Genomic DNA, 10,465 nt, shown 5'->3' on the forward strand with positions numbered 1-10,465 from the left:
TTTTAGACATGGGGTGGATATTAATCAGTCAATTCAATCAGAGCTGATCAGATAGATGGATAAGTGGCTGCTGTGGAGGTATTAAAAGTAAACTTTTAGACCCAGGGCGATGTACGGTTAAGTTTGACTTTCACTGCTCATGGTGTTCTGCTGCTCCATCTGTGCCCAGATTATGCTCCGCGCTCCAAGAATGTGGTGTATTGAATAACTGAACAGTATATACTTTCCAATAGTGTTCCTTATGTTTCAGCTCCAAAAACATAAAACCAGCACCTGGCAGCAGATGTTTTAAGCCGCCACAACTAAATGAAACTGTGGAAAACCTTCATTTTACTAAAAATGCATATGTGTTTGGTAAGTACTGAACATACAACTGGATAATTGAGACTTTGATTATATCCTGCACAAGCTGTAAGAGAGTTTAGAGACAGATGTTTTGATATAATTTTGCTTTTGTTAAAGGTCCACTGAGTAAGATTTATTGGCATCTAGCAGTGATTTTGAATAACCTTGGCTCCTGGAGAAACAACTTGGAGGACTGCAGTGACAACGACCCGCTCTGTATGAAGATATAAACTCATTCTAAGGTAATAAAACAAAATTTGATTTTTATTTTTTATTAAATTTGTGATCAGGAACTAATAAAAAAAAGCACAATTGTGAATATAATGTACAATTTCTGCCGATAGATGCCCCTAAATCCTACACGCAGGACCTTTAAAGGCGGACCCTGATTACTTCAATTCATGAATAAAGTTCATTTTTTGGATTCTCCGTTCACCATGAATACATGCGAGAAGTTTTCTTCACAAAATCAAGGTAACACACGGTGAGTAATTAATACACAAATTATTAGTTTGCTGGTAAAGTATTCCTTTAAACAACCAATCACTCCCATTGAAAATTTTTACATTTTATTGAATTATTGAAGAAAAAAAAGTGGTAGAAAAAACATGTTAAATATTTAAATGTTTACACGGGTCAGGGTGTATTTTGGATGTAAAAAATAACAGCAAAACTCCATGTAAAGACAAACATGTTTGTTGTATGGGGCCCTGTAATTACTGAATTTGGATTACCAATATAATAAAATGCTATACTGATTTAATTGTTAAATTGGCCAAAACTAACATCTTTTTCTCATTAAGTATTTTTATTTTATTTTATTTTATTTTATTCTATTTTGTTCTACTCATATTTATTAATTTAATTTAATTTATTTATTCATTTATTGTAGTGACATCTCTGTGGATGCAACTGGACAACTTAGTTTTATGAAGGGGTCTGTTTGTTTTTAAAACTGTTGTAAAACACTTGGCGGGACGTCTGCTACGTAGAGACCATAAATTACTGACAAAAAAACACCAACTTTTGTGTGGCATTCAGTAATAATATTGAAATATAATAATAAAATTGAAAAACTAGAAAAGCAGCTGCATTTTCTGAGAAAATATGAGTGTGCTCTGGCGAAAACGTGCAGGAGAAACATTCATAATACGAACATTGTGAAACTTTTGAAATGAAACTTGTAGTTGAAATAGTTGCTGAGAGAAGGTGAAATAAAAATTTAAAGAAGATTACGTCTTACAATGTCTATTCAAAGGGAGTATATACAAATAACTTTTTTACATTTTAAAAGTGCTCTAATGATACAATTTTATGGTATTGTAAAATCCAAAAAACATTTTTTTTTTTTTAAAAAAAGTTTAAATATCAGTATAAGTGTAAGAAATAAAGTGCATTAATTCCTCACTTATGGAGTTAGCTGCAGAAAACTAAAAACTTAAATATGTCTTGATGGTTTTAAAAGACTACACCCAAGTATTTACCACTTAATGTGAAACGTGTGTGAGGATTTTTTACGCTTCCGTCCCAACACAAACAACACAGGAAAAGGAGCTCATGAGACTACCCGTTTTAATGAAAATCAGAATATGAAATAAATATGAGAATGTGACAGCGAGGGCACTAATAAAAGTCAGACAGCAAAGTTAGATACAGAGACCAAAATACTCTGGGTGTGGACTGGCAGACTGAGGTCACTTGTTTGCTTCTGGTGAGTATAAAAATATGCAGATACACCATCAGAAGTGTGAGTCAAAGGCTCAGCAGAGTACCTGGTCAGTGTCATGTCAGGCTGCCGCAGCCTCAGGTATGAGCCGGCAGGATAATAACAGGCTTCGGGGAATAATTTACCTGCCAGTATAGTGACCCTGAGAGGCAGCAGAGCCTGTTGAGTTTATAGCGAGGCTTCTTGTGTGGCTACATTCTGTCGGGGTCACGAGGTTACACTCGCACACACACACCGAAAAAAAAAAGAAAAGACTTTTTTCTTAGAAATGAAACCAAGGCCCTTCTCCTTTTGTGCCACATGAACATTGTGTATTTGAATTCGTTGTCATGGAAAATAACCTTTTTCATATGTAGACACACTCAGAGAGCTGGAATGCTAAACATAGCCGGAAATGTTGCAGCGAGTGATGCCTCTGCCATGGTAACACTTCAGGTGACTTATGCATATCCGGATTTCCATGACAACGCTATCACACGCCATGACAGCCGTGGTAAATAAGTTAGTGTTCAAGAACACTGAACTGATCCATTCATTCAGGTGCAACAGTCTGAACTGCAGACGCCACACCTTGATCATACTACTTAAAGCGTCCCACGCAAATCCTATGGGAAAGAATGTCAGCCATTGACATTTTGCAATTCAGGTTTTTGGATACAGTTGCCTAATCGCGTAAAAATCTGCTCGGGTACAGGTAGGCAAAAACTGACACAAACAGCTCCGCCTATGCTGCAGACAACTCCCTCCGTGCATGTGATCCTTTCAGGACAATTTTGACAGTTTGATTTTGATTTAGTGTGAATTATACGTCTTCTGCTTGTCAAACACAATCTGAGGATCATAGAGAGCATGACGGCCGGCCGACAAACACACACAAACATTTACTGGATAAAATGGATAAACAAGGAAAGTCCTGTCACAGCAGCCTCACACAGGCATGGGTGGATTCTAAAATAATGGGGCCCTGGGCAAAGATATGCAAAAGGCCCCCCCACCTCTCCTACACAGGAGCAGGACACAGACTTTGTGCTGGCTTTGCCTCTTTTTATGGTTTTGTGTCTTCTTCTTGTAGTTTTGTGTCTACTTGTGTTTTTTAAAGTTGTTTGTTTGTGATTGTAGTTGTTTTGTGTGTCTTTGTCATCATATTTTGTGTCTCTTTGTACTACTTTGTTGTTCCATCTCTCTTTGGGCTGTATTTGTGTCTTTTTAGGTTATTTTGTGTCTCTCTGTAACTGTTCTGTGTCTATTTGTTGTCTTTTGTATGTCTTTATTGATGTTTTGTTTCTCTTTAAATGTATCTTTATCTTTTTTTGGTAATTTCGTGTCTCTTCATGCCCATTTTGTGTCTCTTTGTAGTTCCTTTGAATCTCTTTAGAGTCATCTTCAGTGTCTTTGTGGCTGTTTTGCATCATTCTGTTGTTCCTTTGCATCTTTTTATAGTCGTTTTGGGTCTTTTTACAGTTGTTTTGTGTCTTTTTGTAGCTGCTTTGTATCTAGTTGTAGTTGTGTTTGTAGTCGCTTTTTGTCTTTTTGTAGTTCCTTCACATATTTTTATAGTTTTCTTGAGTCTTTTTGTATTTGCTTTGCATCTCTTCATAGTCATTTTGTGTCTCTTTCTGGTTGTTGTGCATCTCTTTGTCATTCCTTTTGTTTTAAAATTTTTTATCTGAGTCATTTTTTTAGGTGAAGGCCAAGGCGGGGCCCTGGCACTTTGGGCCCCAAGGCGTGTGCCCAGTAGGCCCATTTAGTAATGTGTGCACAGGTCTGGTGTTTGCAGGAGTGTGTCTGCTGTGGTTTTGTTTCTTATTGTAGTCATCTTGCCTCTCATTGTAGTTCTGTTCAGTTCAGTTTTATAGTTGTTTTATGTCTCTTTAAAGGTAAATTTGTGTCTTTTTGAGTTTTATTTTTGTCTTTTTTGGTTGTTCTGTGTCTCCTTGTAGTCGTTTTGAGTGTCTTTGAAGTCCCTTTGCATCTCTTTTTGGTCATTTTTAGCCTCTATCTGGTCGGTATGAGTTATTTTGAATGACATTTTGCAGGTGAAGGCCCCTGAAAATTTGGGCCTCTGGCCAGTGCCCCTTAGGCCTGCTCAGTAACTCATCCATGTGCACAGGTCAGGTGTATGCAAGGGTGTTATTAGGAACTGAGAACATTCAACATCTCTGTCCAGGGATCCTCCCCTGGCACTTATTTCTTTAAATAAACAAGCTCTATTTGTGCTTTATAGCACTCTGGCACCTTATGTACACTCAAAGCACAAAAAAATTCTCGTTATGAAAGAATTTATTTTCTTGAGAATATTAGAAAGTGGTCAGTGGGTCACCTCTCACGGTTTTGTGTACCAGAATTGGCCCACGGGCCCTAAGTTGAGTATAACTGCAATAGAGCATAGAAAGATACAAGAGAGACAAACTGGGGAAAAAGAGAGAAGTGAGAATGTTGTCGGACCTGATTCTGCTCTGGGCGTGTCGACCCCACCTTGCAGGTGAGGTAAGCTGAAGTTTGTATTGTAGCACATAGTGTGATATGGCACTCCTTCCTGCCCGTTGCAGACAGCATAACTGAAGAGCTTTTGAGTGAAACCAGTGAACATGCCTGTGGCGTAAAAAAAAACAACATTTTCACCATTTGAGTTATGCAAGTTCTTGGTATATTTTCGAGAGAGGAAATGCAATGAGTCATGCATCAGTCAGCTATCATTTTTCAGAGTTTTGACCACCGTGTACTGTATGCAACAGAGGGGGGCGGGGCAGAAGCTTAGCCGCAACACGTTTTTCAGATCCAAACACAAGCTGACAAATCACATGCTCGTGTAACTACTGAAGAGGACCAATCGGGTGGCTTTCTCAACAATCAGCTCTTTGTCGTGCTGCCATTGCTGATCAGTACTGGAAAAACCAGAGTCATAAAAGATCACTTGGAATAGCTGTGATATTGTCTGATCTGTTAAGTGTTGTGTGCACAAGAATTAATGGGGAATTCATTAAATTCTTTCTCAGGGTTTGCTGGTTGAAGGTGGCGTTTTTACTTCAAGTGCACAGTTTACTACACACCCACAGTGGGGTCTTTAAAGAGCTGAATGCAGGGCTGCTATTCAGAAATGACTAAATGCCCTGCCAAAGGTTGTGAGCTGAAATGTGTAGGCGCTAAACCCATTTATTAAAGGCTTTTTCATTTTTGCAAAGAGGTGTGCAGTGGTATTTTTTGGTACAAATTTAACCTCTCTTTTCTTTTGTGGCCTCATATGTCCTTGGCTCCAAAGAGCACCTGTTTTTTGCATTCATGAAGTAGCACTCCTCAGCTAATCCATTTTCTTTGTGCATGACTGAAACAGTTTGACATTTTACATTGTGTAAAATGAGTTATGTGGCCTGTCAAAAGGACAGTTACTGAAACTTTTCCAACATCCTCAACAAGCACGCCTCTATCATAGTAGCCTGTTAAAGCTGGAGATCTGAGTCATGCTTTCTTAAAGGGATACTTCACCAATTTTCAACCAGCTTTGTACTAAAACATTGTGTGTAGTATGTGTAGATGATCTTTGGTAAACGTCCCTCCATCTAACCGCTGCCTAGAAATCTCTTCTCCCCCATAAAGAAACTCTGTTGGGTGATGTAAATCGTTAAAACGTTAAACGTTTTGCCCGCCACCACGGACACAAAGAGTATAGATGCTGATTAAGAGACACACCCGCCCCTCTCTCTCAAACTCGAGCCGAAATGGAATTAAATGTTGAAACTCGGCATCGCTTATTAAAAATATAAATCAAGACTATGTTACTGTGACGCTTTTTTCTCACCTAAGATGTTCTTAGAAACACATTTTAGTGCCCTGTTTAGCTGTTATAGCGAGAGTTTGTGAAGAGGAAGTGGGCGCCATGCTGCTTCCTGCACAGTGGAAATGTAGCAAACTGAGATCAAATAGTAAAACTAAAAGCCTTTGCATGTTTTTTTTAAGTCTGAAATTTCTGCACTTTTAAAGATAAACAGTTTGTGATTGTTTCATGCCATCCGGCCACCATTGTTTCACACATAAAAGTTTGCATTATGTCATCCACCAGCGGGAGCGTTTATTGGACTGGTGCAGTGCATTCTGGTAGTTGTAGGTTTTCTATCTCTTGATCAAAAGCATCCTTTTTCTCTTTTTTCTCTGGTCATGTGGCACCAATTTCAAAAGTATTTATGCCTTTCTACTGCACAGACATCCTACTTCTATTAAAGCGGGAAAGGGAAATACTTTTTTAATCATGCTAGACATCTTTGGCACGTGTTAAATTAACTTGAAAAAACCCTCAACTAAATGCCAAACATAAATTTGTTGGAAATAGACAAACTATATAAGACAGATTGCTATTTTTGGTTGAGTAATATCAAAAATCCTTTGATTAGGTGTTGTGAGGAGTCTGAGCGAGGGAGGATTTCAACACGCCTGTGTGAGACAAATCCAGCAGAGCGGTGCCTACATGCCAGGGGAGTGAGCCTGACCGCAGCCAAGTCACTGCTGCTTTACACAATAGTAAAGACTCAGTCTGTGGTTGACTGTCTCACTCTGCTCATTCTCTCTGTGTCTTGCACAACTTCGTACCCTGCCCCGAGATTTCCAAACTCTGATTGTAAAAACAGCCTGAAGTGTATTTGTATGGGATTTGCTGAGTTATTTTCAAACACTTTGGATGCAAGTGTTCTTTTGAATGAAGAAGAGCAAATGGTTGTTTCTGCTGTATATCTGGCCTCGCCCCGGGTTGTTGACTAATTGGAAAAAGTCGACCATCGCCCTCGTCCCCTCCTACATTGTCGCCGGGCTGGTTTTGATGATACTGCGCAGGCACGTCCGTCACACATTTTCAAAGGCTAACACACATACTTACATACATGTAAACATCCTCATCGCACTCTAAAGTCAGTGACACATGGCCCCGGTTTCTAGAGGAAGAAAGAAAAACACACAAATTGGACATTCATACTGCATACTCATCATTCTCTAAGGGAGTGACACATTGTCACAGGCACCAGAGAAACAACAACACACACATAGCTTCGTTTCCCTCCGTCTTTCTCTCAGGGGTGAGATGATCATCAGTTTTATTTTCCAGTAACGGTCACTTCCCTTTGGGTTCCTGCTGTGGCATTCTGCAGGACAATTAGGGCTGGGTGTCAGTTAAATTAAATTACAATATCAGTACCTAAACGGCCCTGGAGCTCAAAGTGTCACGGCCCCGCCCTGGCCTTCACCTGCAAAATGTCACTCAAATTTACGCACGCAGACCAGGAAGAAACACAAAACAACCACAATGAGACGCAAAACAACCTCAAGGTGACACAAAATGACCTCAAATTGACACAAAACAGACACAAAGAGACACAAAGGATCCAAAACATACACAGTTACCAAATGAGGTAAAACATTGCCTCAATAAAACACAAAACAACCACAAATAAGACACTTACCTCAAAGAGATACAAAATTTCCCCAGAGAGACTCAAAATTACCTTAATAAGACACAAAATGACCCCGAAGAGACACAAAATGAAGACAAAGAGACATAAAACGACCCCAAAAGCCACAAAATTCACACAAAATAACAATTAAGAGACACAAAATGAATATAAAAAAGCTGAAAAATTGCTTCAAATTGTCACAAAATAACTACCAAGAGGCATAAAAAACCAACAAAGACATGGTTACTGCAAAGGGACACAAAATATTCTTAAAGAGACACAAAATTATTTCAAAACACAGAACAGCCAGAGGGAGGTGTAATTATCTCAATAAGACACAAAATTGCGACTGTGACGCAGAAATACCCCAATAAGACACAATAATCTAAAAGAAACACAAAGCACCTCAGAGGGACGTGAAATTACCTCATTAAGACACAAAATTACTTCAAAAAGACACAAAATTACTTCAAAAAGAAACAAAATTACCTCGATAGGACACAAAATCACCTCAAAGAGACAAAAAAATATTTGTTCTAGATACACAAAATGATCGCCTCAAACAGACACAAAATTGCATCACATAAATATAAAACTGCAACAGTATGACACAGATGACCTCAGTATGACACAGATGACCTCAGAGAGACTCAATATAAAGAAACACAAAACAACCAAAACAAGATGCAAAATCACCTAGAGACACCAGATTGCCAGAATGACCTTAATTTGACATGAGACTTGTATGACTTGTATGTATATATATGTATTTTTTTTTTCTCCAAAAACGTAAACTGGAAAAAATAAAGTATAAAAAAAAAATAAACAACCAAAATACCTTAACCCTATAAAGAGACACAAAATGACCTGAGGGTGACGCACACACACACACACACACACACGTATATACATGTGTATGTATATATACATATATATATATATATATATATATATATATATATATATACACACACACATATGTGTTTATGTGTGTGTGGTGTGTGTGTGTATGTGTGTATATATACATATATATATATATATATATATATATACACATACATATATGTATTTATTTGTGTGTGTGTGTGTGTGTGCGTGTATATATATCTATATATCTGTAGCGAAATTAGGCAAAAACGGGAAAAGAAATGTTTGTGCAGAAGTACCTTTCTGCTTGTTCTGAGCGTAAAATGTTAGAATCAGAGAATAAAAGAAAAGCTACGTAACGCGGTGATCCACGTAGGAGGGAGCCAGAGCGAGGTAAACTTTGAGTGAAGGGGCAATCAAAATCAAATTAAGACTTCAAAGAATATGCTAAACATGTAGCCAGGAGATTTTCTCTCAGAGAATTTGCATGCGGCCCGCTGGCTGCCTGCCTGAGTGCACATGTGCCCGGAGCCGCTTCAGGAGTCTGCTGTGAGCCGGGCATGCTGGGTAAAGTACAGTAGGCGTGAGCCACTGTACTTTCTGTGTGTGTGTTTCTTAGCCACCGTTTACATTCAATAAAAAAAGAATTCCTCATATTTAGTTGAGCCGGCCCGTTTCCATGGTTACTGGCCAGGGGTTTTCATTCTTGATTCACTTCCTCACCCTGAGCGCTCTTGTTTTTCTTTTTGTCTTTTTCTTAGACCTCACTCTTTTTCTTTTTTCCTCCCCCCTCCCTCGCTGACATTGCTACATTTAACTCCTCACGTGATTCTCTCCTCCTCTTTGGGAACATTTGTGCTCCTCCTGTTTCCTGCTCGGTGCCACCCCTGCGTTTCTGTCGCCCCCACAAAGCCTCTCAATGAAATCCAGACACTGTACTCTCGCTCCGAGCCCAAAGAAAACAACTCCTGGCTTGTAGCTAGGCAACTCCAAATATGAGTCATCTCAGTGCCGCGCCCATCATCAACTGATCACCTCACTGACACACACACACACACACACACACACACACACACACACACACACACACAGAGCCTCAGAGCCTCTTTATAAAGAGTTCAGAGCATTAAACTGTGGTTCGTGTAATTCCTCCGCCGTCCTCTAACCTGGCGTGGAGGTGGAAAGCCGACTGCGCTCGTGAGTAGATGAGGCTGTGGGAACGTTAGCAGCCTGCCCTCAGCAGATAACATCATGACCACAATGTGATGACTGATCACAGCTTGGCAGAGTCACCAAATGTCAGATGGTGGAGTTGGCAGCAACTTATTTGCTCCGCTGTTAGTAGTTCACAGACAATTTGTCTTTTTTTTTTAACCCTTTGAAACGTGGATTGACATTTTTCACTTTTTGTGCTGCGCTCAGATGTTTTTTCACAGGTATTTAGTTTTGTGAACACATTGATTTGATTTCTTTTTTTTAAAAAAAGTCAACAACATAAGAAATTTTCTGGAAATTTCAAGAAATGTTTACATTTTATTATAATAATATATAAAACAATATCTATAATTATATATATTTACATTTACAAGTAAAAATAATTATTTATTTTGGTTTTAGCACTTTTTCAGGTAATGTTCTTGTTTATTTTTTATTTTAATATTTTATTATTATTATTATTATTATTACACTTTAGTCATAATTAATTATATATTTATTTACAAATAATAATTATTTTATTTTTTAAGGCACCTTTTTCTCAGACAGTTTCCTTGTTTGTATTTGTTTTAATTATATTATTATTATTATTATTATTATTATTATTATTATTATTATTACTATTATGATGATGTTTATTATTAAGAGTCGCACCCCTATATTTCGTGCAAGTTTATTAAACTTTCATTATTTATTTCGGGGCCAGATGGCAGCTGGGAGGAACACCAGCAACAGAGATGTGATCGCAGTAAAGTATATATAAACTAAACAAACGAAGGAGTCTGCTGCTGAGTGAATCTTCCGGCGTGACTTACTGTGCGGCTTCTTTCTGTCAACAGATTCTGGTGCATTTTGACAAAACAGAGAGATTATTTAA

The sequence above is a fragment of the Plectropomus leopardus genome, chromosome 18 (genome assembly GCF_026936395.1).
Source record: "Plectropomus leopardus strain MGB_pleo_1.0 chromosome 18, ASM2693639v1, whole genome shotgun sequence".
In the NCBI taxonomy this organism is placed as follows: Eukaryota; Metazoa; Chordata; class Actinopteri; order Perciformes; family Serranidae; genus Plectropomus; species Plectropomus leopardus.